The following is a 14,482-nucleotide window of genomic DNA, read 5'->3' as shown; positions in this document are numbered from 1 at the left end:
TAATAGATTTAGCACATTTCTGGTTCAATATTGATTCAATATTATGAAAAGTTCATAATATGTGTGTTTTGTTCTTCTTCTTTGGAGGAGAGTGATGATGTACAGTTTGTTGGTGAGGACCTGTGGATTTGGTGATTTGTGGCTGCAAACAAATATCAATGCATGTATTCAAGCATATGTACATTTTTAATTTATTGACTATATTACTTATGACTACATGTATCACCGATCAGAGACACTGAAGGACAAAATGTGTGTAACACGACCTTAGAGTAATAAAAACAGCGAATCACTTTAAACTGATATAATCTGTGTCTTTTGTTTATTGTACAGCTGTGACTGTGGTAAAGTGTATCTCTCAATTGTTTACCGAAAAGGATCAGATGGTTTTGTTTAAGGAATTCTTATCAGAATATCACAATCCTGTACACCAGTGGACCAAATCTGGCCCTGCAGCCTGAACCTTTGGCCCCGAGGAAAACGGAAGTGTTCACTTTCCACTTTCGTAGTTTACGTCAAAACTTTTGTTATTTTCCACAAATCAACTATCGATAGATTGGATTGCTGTTGGATACAGTCAAAGAAACAGTTTCATCTATCAGTTATTTCTTAAATTAATTAATAGAAATAAAAAATAATTGTAAAAATAGAGACCTGTTTTCATCACACCAATGAAATGATGGCTGCTCGATTGTCTTTGATACTCTACTGTCTGGTACTAATATTCTGCTGTTGCCTTGAGACAGAGATATTATCCATCAAACTTCACCACAAGGATTATACAGAGGAAATCTGATCCTTTTTTGAGGATAAAAACTATGAATAAGTGTATAAGGGAAATGATCCAGAGGGGCACAATTAGTAAACCTGCTTCTGCATTTGTTTGAAATAAACTGTATATTGATACAGACAGAAAAATACATGGTTATTGCACCAATATTGCACAAGTGTTATCCAGTTCAGTTATTGTAAAATACTGGTTAAATGTTGACCTTCTTTCGTCCTTTTGTCACCACACAGCTGAAACAACTACTCATGTTGTTTAGGACTGTACCTTTAGTCAGACTTTTTGGTCCGACCTTAATCTTTTTTAAAACTCAAAATTAGATACTTGGCTCAAAACTGATTTGAACTGCAAATATAACCTTTCCTTTTTTCAAAACCAGAGCTTTGTGTAATGAATTTTATTTGTAAGTGCTGGAAAAAACATGGTAAAAAACATTCCAGTCTATTCATATTTATTTATTTATTGATCCCTGACATTAATTTCTGATTGTATAAAATAAGCTTCTGCTTTATTTATTTCACAAGCCTGTGGTTTTCTCTTAGTTAGACAATATTAAAATGCAAGTCATAATTTGAACATTTACAATATTTACATCAGGGGAAGGCACATTTAATCAGAATATGCCCTATGACATGGAATGATTCATTATAGACAGTCAATTGTAATCCAGATATCTAAATAAAAACATCAATAATAACAAATAATTTGCATAAAAGAAAAAATATCAGCTATGAATCAGCTCTCTGCAGAAAAATCATCTATCTTCTTTTAAACTCCACAGCTGTCTTCCACACATCAGCCCCCTGTGCCACTGTGATCTTCTCCGGTAACATCTCCAGCTCCAGCAGAGGTGGGAGATCCTTCAGATCCAAATGGTTCTCCAAGGTGGATCTGATGCTGGACACAGCAGGAAGGAGAGGCAAGAAGAAAACAACTGTTAGCACTGCACCCATTGTCTTCTCCTCAAGCATTTCTATTCACTTCCCTTCCCAGCTGCTGTTTCAATAGGAGTGACCTGTGGCTGAGGGGGATATAACTTAAGCTGCTTTCCCTTGACAGATGGCTGCCTGGAGGGGTCACGCTCTGGTCCTGGAAGTCAAAGGACTGCAAATCCCAGGGGGGCGGCCCTGGGTGAGACCGCCACACTTTACTGTGATTAAGGCTGTCTAGAATCAATGGATTCCTTCAGACAAGTGTGGTAAACTTTGAAGTAACAATAGACACACTTCTTTCATTCATAAACTTACAAAAAAAAATGCTTATTTCGGAAAACACCCTTTGGGAAAACAGTTTTTGGGAGATTATTGACCATTTGGTGCATTACCTCCCACAGAAACTCACAAATGGTCAAATATTTGTCACTATAGGGGGGGGGGGGGGGGGAATACAGATGGTTTGTGCTTACTCCCAGTGAGGTTGGTAACCGTCGTCTGGCATGGAGGTGGTCGTCTTCAGCAGCAGAATTTCATGCAGCTCCAAACAGAAAGCGTCAACATCTGTAGCACCGAGGAAAACCATCAGCCCCTTCTTTCCTTCCTCTGACAGCTTCTCCTGGAACTTTGCGGGCAGTCGCTGAAACGGGTCCTGAAACATGATCATGAATATATATTAGTCTGTATAAACCACTGGATCACTGCTCTTATAGCTCAGTTTTTTTCAGTGATTCAAATAGTTAAAAATAGTGCAGAAAGTGCAGTAAGTAAGTTCAATTAAGTTTTTATTGGGGTCAAACTCTGGGCGCCTGCCGAGTCACACAGCACACTTTCAATGGATTACAGCCCAGCAATGTAGCTCACTGTGGTGTTTGGGGTCAGTGTGGCAGCCAGCAGGGGTCACGAGTGAATAATGGCACAAATTAAAAAAATGATGTGGTCACCACGGGTGGAGTTTCTTCAATGCCTTTCAAAGGGCACACTATAGCAGTTTTGACCCCAGAATAATGAAAAATAAGGAAATACAGTGTTATAATTCTATTTTTTCTGCCACATCCTGTAAAATCTCATGATTTTACTAATACTTACTTGCTTTCTGTTCAACATAAGCTCAGATTTCCAACAAGTTAGGAGCTGCCAGGTGGATATGCTGTTTTCTAGTTTGCTCCCTGCAAGACCCTAAAATGAAAATGAAACAGGTAAGCTTTAAGTTTTTTTTAAAGTGTTTCCAAAGTGAACATTAGTGTTAATTAAGTAGTCTTTAAAGGGGAATTTTGTAGTGAGAAAAATATGGCGTAACAGTGCATTGCTCACAAATAGAGATCAACATAATCACATTCTTTGCATGACTATGTTGTAAGGGAAATAGCTGTGGGTTTAGAGGTTTGTACCTTGGCTACAGTGCTGGAAATCTGTTCGCCCATCTGTAGAGAATCAGTGAGGTAGGGCAAGAGTTGACCTTGTGTATCCCCGCCCGTCTTGCTGAGGAAACGTAGGCCAATCGCCACCACGTGCACAGCATCACAAACATCTGTGTATGACCGCAGCACAGTTCTCATGGCGCTGCTCACCGAACCCTTCAGCGGTTCCTACGACATAGAGGACAGAGACACTGTCAAAGGCCAACGAGAGGAGTGTGCAGGAAAGAATTTGACCTATAACAAAGTGGCCTCTCAAAAATCCTACAGGGGAAACTACTGTGAACATTCTTCAGCTTGCATTAGTCAGTTCCAGATGAAGACTTGGGTACCGTAAAGTTCATCAGTAACTCAAAAGGTCTTACCTGATTAATCTTTCCTCTGACCTCACTTAGGATCACAGAGAAATCCTGAAGATGTCTGTTCAAGAACCTTGAGGTGTCCTAGTTTTGATACAAGTGTATTAAAGTGCTGGTTAGCAGTTTGTTTGATATTATCTGGCGCCTCAATGCAGTGGTGTGACTAGTTTAGATCTTTACCGCTTGGATAATTGGTTTTCCAGCCATGAATCGTCGGACCAGCTGGGTTTGGATTCCTGGCAGGTCATAGCTGCTGTCGGTCTCCCCGCCTTTCTTCAGGGTGTAATGGCAGTGGGCTAAAACCAGAGGTAGCAGCTCTCTTTCTGGGTGGCACTGAATCAGCTGGGTTTCTGATATCCTCTCCAAAGGAACATTGTACTCACTGGGGAAATAAAACAGGAGAACGTCCAAGATCAGCCGTATTAAAAATAGGTTTAGGGCTATTTTCGGACTGAAAACAGCACTGCGTGAAATAAATCTAAGGGGCAACGATAGTATGAATGTGTTAATAATAATAATAATAGTACATTTTATTTATATGGGGCTTATAAAAGCACTTAAAGATGGTTTACATGGATAAATGAATTGGCAAAAGATATAGATACAGAAAAAGAGCAGAGAAGCAGGAAAGACGCAGTGTTAGAAGTAGGAAAAAAATGCAGTAGAAGAGTTTAAAAAGACTCTTTTACGTGTCATTTAAAAAGATCTAACTAAAAGCCGAACATTGGTTAAAACCAGCTTTAAAAAGGGAAGTTTTTAGAGCTTTTTAAGACTGTGGAAGAGCATTACAAAGGCTTGAAGGCTGTGTCACCCCAGCTTCGGTGTTTAGTCCTTTTGGAAAAGGAAAGGAGGTTAGAATCGGCTGTGAATAGGTTTCCTACAGGGCTGCCGTGATGGAGAAGGTCAGTGTGGGAGGAGGAAACCATGCTGTGTTGGGCCTAGCAAGGGATGAGGAGGATTTTGAATCAGATGTATTGTGGGATGGGGAGCCAGGAAAGGTCACACAGAATGGGGCTGATGTGTTTATGAGAGTGAAACAGGGGAGTGAGGAGGCTGGCAGCAGAGTTTTGGAGAAGCTTTGAGGGTCTGCTGAGGAGGATACTGCTGCTGTAGTCGAGTCTCGTGTGTAGTTGTGCTGCTACAGCTACATGTGAGGACATGAAATATGACGCAGGAAGCTGAGTTTGAGTAAAACATCCATCAGCTTGAAGGTTTACCAGATGCTAAAACACTACTTAGGGGGTTATAACAGTATGAGACAGGATCTTATCAAGGTGACAATCATTTTATCTTCTGTCTGGACGATTGGAAGCAAAAGTAGTGTCAGCATGACAAAGTTACCTACCTGAAAAATGTGATTTTATGTATTTGAATGGCTAATAAAGTGTGTGGATGAGGTTCTGTTATTCAGGGCATCAAGAGTTGAGTCAGGTTCAGATTTTTTGCTGGTTCAAAATGTGGATTCAAGACCTTTTATGTCCTTTTTAATACCACATAGTCCATTTAATATAATACCTGTTTCACAATCATACAATCAATTCTTTATCTTTATCATCAAATCGTTTCCAGCAGAATATAACAATAAATCCCAATAATGTAATTAATCAAATTTGTATGACCTGAGCCTGGATAAGTAGTGTAAAATTGATGTATTTACTAACCCACAAAAAAAAAGATTAATTCACTGAAATGTTTTGCTAAAATCATCATTTTCCCCTCTGAGTAGATGAACTTACTCGCTGCTGTAGCTGACAGTAGTGACTTATTGTGCTGACTGAAACACAGTATATAAAAAACAGCTGTGTGCAGCTCAACCCACTGTCAAAAACAATCTCACTTTAAATTTAGGTGAGTAATGTCTCCCAGCCGCTTGCAATCTGATACAAAAACATTTTATAATGAACATTAGTGCCTTCAGCATATTTAAGACTCGTAAATTAAATTTGAGATGTTGTTATAACTTCTAAAACCTTTTTTGAGGAAACTGAAGCTTTTTAAGACCTGCAGATATCCTGTAATAATATTTTTTTCATATAACTAAGGATACAACATTATTAAATATATTTTTACAAGTCGTATTAAATAGAAGGATCTAAGGAGAAGATTGAAGAATAAAAGAAAGAGAAGGAAAAAGTGGAGGACACAGTGGTCACATTAAATTGACTGACCTGTCCTCCTGGCCGCTCACTTTCCTGGCCTCTCTCACCACGCTGTTGTGAGTCTCCGACAGGAAGTCTACCAGAACTCGGAGACACGACCCCGGTCCGTGTCGGCTCGGTGTCAGAAACTCCCCCGAGCTCTCGGTTGTTACCTCTATCTTACCCAAATCTGTTGCTATAATTACATACACAGACACACAGACACACAGACAGGTAGGGGCGCAGGCAGAGGAAGTTATTTAGTGAAGGCTTAAAATCATGACTCTTCATAGAGGCATGAATGGCAAGTTGGGGCTTCATTCATTCGGCAATAATTTGTTGAGACATATTCATTAAGGTGCAATAATGTGAAATGATCCTTCAATTAAAAAAAAACACACTTATTCTAAAATAAGCAACAAGCAGTGACAGCTTTACGTCCTCAGTGCATGTTTTGTCTGTTCGTGTGAATCCATCCACCGTATTACGTTTCTATCCCGTCTTGTATTACCTGTTTGAATGGAAACTAATACTGAACATGCACACATTTAAGTTAAATATTAATGGAGACAGTTTACTTACATGTGTTTGCCACCTCTGCTCTGAGGCAGTTCCACACCTTGATGAAACTCTTCACTTTCTCCTCCAGCAGCTTCTTCTGATAGCCTAACAAAGATCACCAGAGAGTTTACATAAAGGTTTCTGTGTGTTTGTGTGTGTGTGTGTGTGTGTGTGTGTGTGTGTGTGTGTGTGTGTGTGTGTGTGTGTGTGTGTGTGCGTGTGTGTGTGTGTGTGTGTGTGTGTGTGTGATTGATAAAGTAGGTTTTTAGCATGTTGATATACCTGCTGGTATTTGCTGTAACATCAGTGCGATAGTCGGAGGTGTGGAGTCTGACGCTGGAGGAAAGACCCTGAGCAGGTCCGACTGTAACGCAGCCAGCTCCGGCAGGTGATGTAACTGCCTCAAACAGTGAATCTGAGACAAACACATACAAACAGTATCAATTAATTAACCTGTAATAAACGAATGGATCTAGTTATGCAACACAAAATCTTCAGGCAACATTTTATTTTAAGTCCGTCTATTTAAAATATATAAGCTATGAACATAATAAATAGTTTCTAATACACCATAGTGAAGTTGTAAGAATATATATATTATAAGGATATTTAAAGTGTTTATTCAGCACTTTTAACTTCTAACAAGAAATATTTTATATTATTACAACTGTGATTAACCATATTGTCATTCATTATGTGTTTATACACCAGAATCCACTTATGGGTGCTCACAGGATGTGTTATAGTTATTTACAAATGCATTAATAAACACATATCTGCTTATAACTACGTCATATATAAATTAAACTGATTAAAAATGTTAGATAAGGGGGCCTGAAGTTAAGGGATTGTATATTCAAATAAATTAGTTTAAGAAGTGTAGATTAACAGATTTCAGAGGCCTTTAACTTTTATTTATTGTGATTATGAGGAAACATAGTGTATTTTAGCACAAAATCGACCAAAAATGTTCTGTCAGTAATTTTGGCTGATGTTCTTGACCATGCTCTATAATAAATTACATTTGATTTGACATTTCTGCCTAACTACTGTTCTCAGTTTTCTGTCTTGCACTTTTTCTCATCTGATATTTAGCATAACGTCAACACTACTATGTAAACTCCAGTGAGATCTGGTGCAAGGACAAATTAACTAATATTTTGATGCAGGCTTTGGTGAGTCATACCAAATGTATGCAATGCTGGGACTGTGATAGCTCTTCAGTTATAGGTAGCGCTACCGTAACATGATGTATTTAAATGTCCATAACTCAGTGGTAAAATGAGTCTGACTCAGGCGGGGATTTCCGGTCCTCTGAAATTATGCCAATGCGGAAGTAACTTAAAACTGCATTCTATCAAAAGGCCACCAGGGGGCGACCGTTTTGGTGTCAAAAGGACTTCCGTCTCTATACAAGTCAATGGAGAATTCACCAACTTCTCACTTGATTTATAACCTCAGTTAACGTTATCATAATGTGTTTATGGTCTCAATCGCTAGTTTAAAGCCTTCTTCAATGCAGTATGATGTTCATTTGTGAAATTTTGGCCTCCCTGATTTTATATGTGACGATAAAGCAGGGTATGCATTAGGGCGTGGCTACGTCGTGATTGACAGGTTGATTGGTTCACAGGTTCAGGAGGGCGCGTCATGCTCCTCCTGATACCCATATAAGTAGAATCCATGTTTTTTTTTTACCCGGCATGCACCGGAAATTTTCAAGATGGCGCTGCTCAGATCCGAAACTATTCGCTTCCAAGCAGCAGTCCACAAACCAATGGGTGACGTCACGGATATTACATCCATTTTATATACAGTCTATGGTCTGACTCTACTTAAAAAAAACTCCCACAGTTATTGTAATCCTGAATCAGAATTAGGTTATCAGTCTACAAGTATTGGACGTGCATGTTTCTAAACATTTTCTGTTATAAAACAACCTATTACAAAGACTGTACAGTCTTGATGAGGGTTGGCATTAACTGATCGCTGCACTTGCTTTCTGCTCTCACTTTCTGCTCTCAGTCTAAACTGGGCTTTCAGTAGCTGAGATGAATCTGTAATCCTCTTCTGACACCATCAGATAATCTGTTTGGACTTTCAGTCCTCACTATTTGTCAGATCAGGATTTAAAACCTGTCAAATCTGGTGCACATCAGTCTGATTATCCCCCAATGTGCCTTCTTTGTCAGAGCAAGGTTTTTACATTCTACTAATGAAGATGGGTACCTTTTTAAGAAACAAGTCCAGCAGGGACAAAGAGCTCCATCCCTGTGCTTCTCCCACCAACTGAGAGAAGCGCTCCACCGTCATCATCTGAGAAAGAGTCCAGAAGGAGGAGCGATGTGTCGGGCTGTCAGAGCGGAGGGACAGCATGGTGGTGGGATCCCCGGAGATGACAGTTATCAGGGGGCTTCCAGCAACTCCATCATCAGCAGCGATTCTTTCCTGAGCTTCAGCCAAAACGCGTCTGGGTACCTGTTTTTAAAACATGACTATTAGTGATTTCACATTTAAACAATCAATTGACTAATTTTAAATATATTGCATCCTTTACTTTAATTATTGGATTGATGGTAGAATCACAGACGAGCTTCTCCCAGTGCTTCCGTCCTTCTTTTGAGGACAGATCAGATCTGGCACCTCGGGAAACTTTGTTAACAGTAAGCAGAGTTACAGTAAATCACATGTTTTGTTTTTTTCTGTTTTTTCATTAGATGAACAATAAAACTGGCATGCTGAATCTCACCTGTATTGAATTCTGTGCAAGTGTTGAGAATCAAATGAACTGTAACTGCTGTGTTGTCCATGTTCTGATCCAGAGCCTTCCCCAACACATCCATGTCCTTCTCGAGGTGTTTCCATAGAAAGCTGAAAACATCTAAAGGCCTGGGGTGGATCATGTCACTGACTCCCTTCAACAAACAATAAACACAGGAGTTTTATTACAGAGTCTCATCTTTACAATACTGTTTATATGTAAACACTTTCTTTGGTGCAGATTCATTTGATGTCTCACTCTGTCATTCCCAGCTGCGCCTTGAAGCATGGCCAGGTGTGTAAGCAGCCGCAGGACGCAGGACTGAACGTATGTCATCTGTCTGTCAGGGGCGTCAGACCTCTGACGAGCGTCTCCTAATATGTGTCCTGTCCAGGTTTGATCTCTGAAACACATGGAAGGACACAGATTAAATTAGACACACATTATTGACTGAGAAAATAATGTCACACAGTTGGCTAACCGAACAGGTTAATACCTATGTCCTCTGTTCTGAGTAAACCCTTTAGCTGGGCTGTACTTTTCCCCACCAATTGGACTTCCACAGTCTGGGCATTTTGATCTGACCACTGGTTTACCACACTATAAATACAGAAGCATATAATTAATTGATTATTCTCAATGTTTGCTGTCGAGGAATGCTTGAATAAACATAAAAAAGCTCATACCGCTCCAACAAAGCACAGATGTCCCTTAGCACAATCTGCAAATAATGTAAAAGACATACAGTTCATATATGTTGATTTCCTACTAATGGATGATAAACCTTATGAACCTTATGAACCTTATGAAACCTTATGAAAAATAACCTTAGCATATTAGCTACTTACAGTATGCTTGCAGTTTATTCTCCTTAGTCAGCCACTGTCTGGCTTCACTTGTGTGATCTTCTGGCATGGTTGGCAGGAAGTAGTTCTTGGATAAAAAAAGGTTAGCTGGATTAATTCATGGCAAATAGATTAGAATGTGAGTAGACTATATTACTTTCTGTTTCTAGTTTTATCTAAAAATTGATCATGTTTTAACAAAAGTTAATATTGATATTGTTTTTGTACCTATTGTAGATACAAATTTAAAAACCGGATCCTACAATTCCCATAATGCAATCTGACTTTTGTTACATTTTCCTTGCATGTTATGAACACATTTCCAGTTTGTGACGCAGATTCTGAAAAAGGTGCGAAAAATCGCATGACAATTACATCTTCAAGGTTACTTTCTCAGATTTGGCAAATCTCCTCTAGAGCCATGAAAGACAAAGGCAAAACCAGTGGGGTAAATGACAAGTCTTACTGTAACGTTTTGAGGCTGGAAAGCTATCTGGTGGAGAGGAAGCAGTAGAGTATTTCCACTGAGGAGCACTGAGTTCAGATGGACCAGCAGCTCCAGGAGGGTTTGTCTCTGAGCCGACAGATTCTGGTTGATGCAGAGACTTAAATTTGGCCCGCCGATCCGATTTGAAAGAAGTGACGTGCAGAAATCTCTGAACTCCCTTGATTTTATGTATGTCAGGAACTCTTCCAGTCTTGCTCTTTCCTGTAAGTTCATGTAGAGCCACATGTCAACATCAGAAAGTAAATCGACAATAGACACAATTTACATAAGACATCAAATATAGTGCTCGTACCTGTGCTGTCGGATGTAAGTTGGCATTTGGTGATTTGTAGCGGCAGGTGATCTGTCTGAACACGACCAGAGCCACGAGGCTGATCTGAGAACCGTTCAGCTTCTACAGAGAACAATGGAGACAAACAAGAGAGATACAGAGAAAATATAAGTGAATGACACCGAGAAGTTTAATTTTACAAACTAATCTGACTGTTTCCCAAAGTCCAAGATGCAACCAAAACATTCTTTCTTTGTCCTGAACAACAGTTCAGAGGACAGAGGACTATCAGAACCAGAAAACTTTGACATTTGAGAAGCTTAAAAGAATTTGTACTTTTTTTTTTCTAGAAGATTAGTCAAAAATGAATAATTGATTATCAAAATAGTTGGCGATTGATTGATTGACTGACTAATTGTTGCAGTTCTAGCTAACATTGTGAAGATGTAAAGAAACACATGCAACCCCTAAATATAACTTTAACCCTAACATACTCACATATTCCATTCATTGATTCATTGATGTAAACTAAATCACCTTAAAAATGTTAGCTCTAGAGTCTCTGACCTTTACTTCTGTCAAGAGGTTGTTCTTTCTGTCCAACAGAAATTCGACCATGGCGTCTCTCAGAGCTCGGTAAGATGCCCCACAGCAGAGGAACTGGTCCATCTTGGTTGTAGTCATCCTCTTTCGGAGACAAAAAGGAACCATGGAGAGTCCATACCAGGTGTAAATGCAAAGACATGACATTATCCAGATAATATATGCAGATACAGATCACATGATAATACCAGAGGTAAATGGGGTAAAGTCGATAAAGTCTAACGATGACAAAGAGAAAACATTCTTGTCACAACAAGACAATGTCAAATTTTTTTTCTATCCTTCAAAGAGCAGCTCTGTGCAACATATCTCTACCTGAAGTCGAAGGAGGTCTGGTGGAAAGACCCATCTCCAGGTGGGGATGTTCATCAGGGACAGTATGCAGTCCATACCGGAGACTCTGTCGAGGGCTCGCAGCAGGTACACCCGGATCCAGTCATCACCACAGTACTCACACACCGCCCTCACCTGCTGCAGGTACTGATCAGCCTCCACCTCCCCATGTCTGCCAGCATTTCCTACAGAGACAAAAAACACCCCCAAAAATAGTTCTTGAATAATATTCTATGGATCAACCATCGAATAAACATTGCAGCTCTACACAACATTGTTTTATACTAGCAGGAAATGATGCAAATGAAATCAAAATGTGACTTCAGAGCAAAAAGACAGCAAAATGTTGGGCATGGGTATTTATTCATTCAGCATCACACACCTTCAGCAGCGTTCTTCAGCAGCCGTGCAGCTGTGGTCAGGCAGATCCTCAGCCTAGCTGTGTTGAGCAGGAACTCTGCTGGGTGTTCTTGCCTGTCTGGAGTCTGTTTCCTGGCAATCCTGCTCAGGAATCTGATTTCTGCCTGCCGCTGCTCTTCTCTATTCTGCTCCACTTCTCTCGCATCAGAGGACATCAGAGAGTCCTGAGCAAGATGTATTGAACATGTGGAGAAAAACATTTCCATTAATGTTTTTCTACTTTGGTTTCTACTGAGGTTTCTGTGTGTGACTGGTTCAGATACAGATGAACAATTTAAAGATAATAATGTCACAACAGAAAGCACGAAGAAACGTGAAGCTGGTGCATTCTTACCTGGAAACAGTTGACAAACAGCAGGTAGAGTTTAGTGTGGTCTTCTCTCTGTACAAGGTTCTCCTTCAGGTTCTTCAGGTAGGTCTGAATGTGAGCCTTTGCCTGCTCAAAACTGACAGATGCACTTTGGTTAAATAACATGCAGTTACTAGAAAAGCTGTAGTTCTAGCTTACTTTGAAGATTCAGACTTAATATTTAAAACATCGGATAAGAACCATAAAATATGTTTTTGGAATACTGAAATCTTGAATCCTCAACTTGTCCGTTTATTAGGATCTCAGAGAAGCAGCGTTGCTTGTTTCATCTCACACTTTTATACAGTGTATAAAAGTCAAGTGCCCATTTGAACCCATCAAGCACATTAGGAAGTGATCTTTCAGTGTCGTTTAAATAGAAATGTTCTATTTTTCATCTGCACCATTTTATACCCTTAGTACTTTGACTTAATATACTTCCAAGTATTTTTCTATCTTTTATTTGAGTAAGGGGTTTGAACACTTTCTCCACCTGTGGTCATCAGATCATGCCCTCACCTGTATTGCAGCAGGAGTTTTGGCAGCACAGAGCGAACCACCGGACTGTTGTCCACACACTCCAGGAAAGGAGAGAGCTGTCTGGTCCTGTACACATCTCCTGCATCATTCAGGAGAATCAGCTGGTGAACATCTCATGATCAAAGCATCATTTACGATCTGATTATTAGTAACTGAACACTCTCTTTCTCACTGACCATTAGCAGAGACGAGTAGGGAGAAGAGCAGCTCCACCACTCCCTCTCCTGGACGTTGCCCCTCTGACAGACAGAACCTGGACACCACCTCCAGGAAGAAGGAGTTACAGCAGCTCCTGACCTCGGCTTGCTGCTGAAGTGCTGCCCTAAAACGTGAAATGCAAAGTTTTACTATAGAGGGAAACAGCACATTTTATCAGTACTTACACAAAAAGTCTCATTACATTGCTATATTTACTTAACGTAACATTTTTTTTACTCACTTGATGGTTGGAGAAACAGCCGGCCTAAAGTTTGGTGGCAGCTGTGTCCTGCATGAGGGACAACTATGTCTCTGTGACTGAATACATTTCTGGATACACGACAGACAGAGGATGTGCTCGCAGGGAAGGACGGACGGCTGTGTGAGCTCCAACAGGCAAACAGGGCAAAGAATGCCAAACCTTCAGAGAGAAAAATATCATAAGGGAGATGAGTTAAATAACTGTGAGATTAGATAAAACGTGTATACATGTCATTTTAAAGTGCTTAAAGTCATGTTTATTTGATCATTTTGTTCATTATTGCTATATCTATAATATGATCTGTAAATCCATTGCCTAAAACATTTACAGTATGGTGACATGACAACTTTCTGATGAGTCATTCAAGAGACATTGTGAAAAAAAGAATTCATAATGATGGACATTTTTCAGTTTATTGCATCGAAATCAGATGTTCGCATTAAAATGGGAAAAAGTCTTATAAATATTCAAAGCAGAATCTGACCTGAGATCTCTGCTTATAGACTCTTTGTGGTAAGAGTTCAGGATGCGGATCAGCTGCCGCAATGTGTCCACGCTCCTCACATCAGGCGACTCCTGCATCAGCTGTTAGAAAATGAGAGAAAAGGTATCTGAAAAACATGTTTTGTTTTTCACCTGTTGTCCATCGAAGGAGTTTATAACTACCACTAAAGGCAAGGCAAGGCAAGGCAGTTTTATTTATATAGCGCATTTCATACACAGTGGCAACTCAATGTGCTTTACATAAAACAAACATTTAACCGAAAAAATTGGAAAAAAAACCCAAAACAAAACATAAAAACATGGAATTTGAGAAATAAAAATAAAACCCTAGAATATAGCACTAAAGCCTAAAATAAGCTTTTATTTGGGGTTTCCTTTCTTTTAGTCTCTGCTAACATAACAATTCTAAAAACCTCTGGTGTGTTTTTAACAGAGCACATGTAATATAATATAATTAGTAGTATTGTTTAGGCTGTTATCTTGTAGCTTAATTGATCATGAGAAAAGATGTGTCAAGATCTGAAAAATTTACCACATCAGCTAAATAAGCTAAATATGTCCTTGTTGTGTATTTTAGACTGTGAAAACAGTCTAAAACCATTATACTTACGTTCAGGTGAAGATTGCAGTGTGTTAAAGCCAGCTCTTTCATTTTAGAGTCATCCTCTTTAACTTTTAAAATGATGTGCTGGA

The 14,482-nt window shown here is 39.5% G+C and overlaps 1 protein-coding gene across 1 annotated transcript in view; it reads left to right on the top strand.

The window, feature by feature from the left end:
- The window catches only part of LOC134003291 (NLR family CARD domain-containing protein 3-like), a 142,916-nt gene that overhangs the window by 71,625 nt on the left and 56,809 nt on the right, over window positions 1-14,482 (top strand). The window lies entirely within an intron of this gene.

Source organism: Scomber scombrus, chromosome 21, assembly GCF_963691925.1.
Source record: "Scomber scombrus chromosome 21, fScoSco1.1, whole genome shotgun sequence".
Lineage (NCBI taxonomy): Eukaryota > Metazoa > Chordata > Actinopteri > Scombriformes > Scombridae > Scomber > Scomber scombrus.
This window is presented reverse-complemented; position numbering and strand designations above follow the sequence as displayed.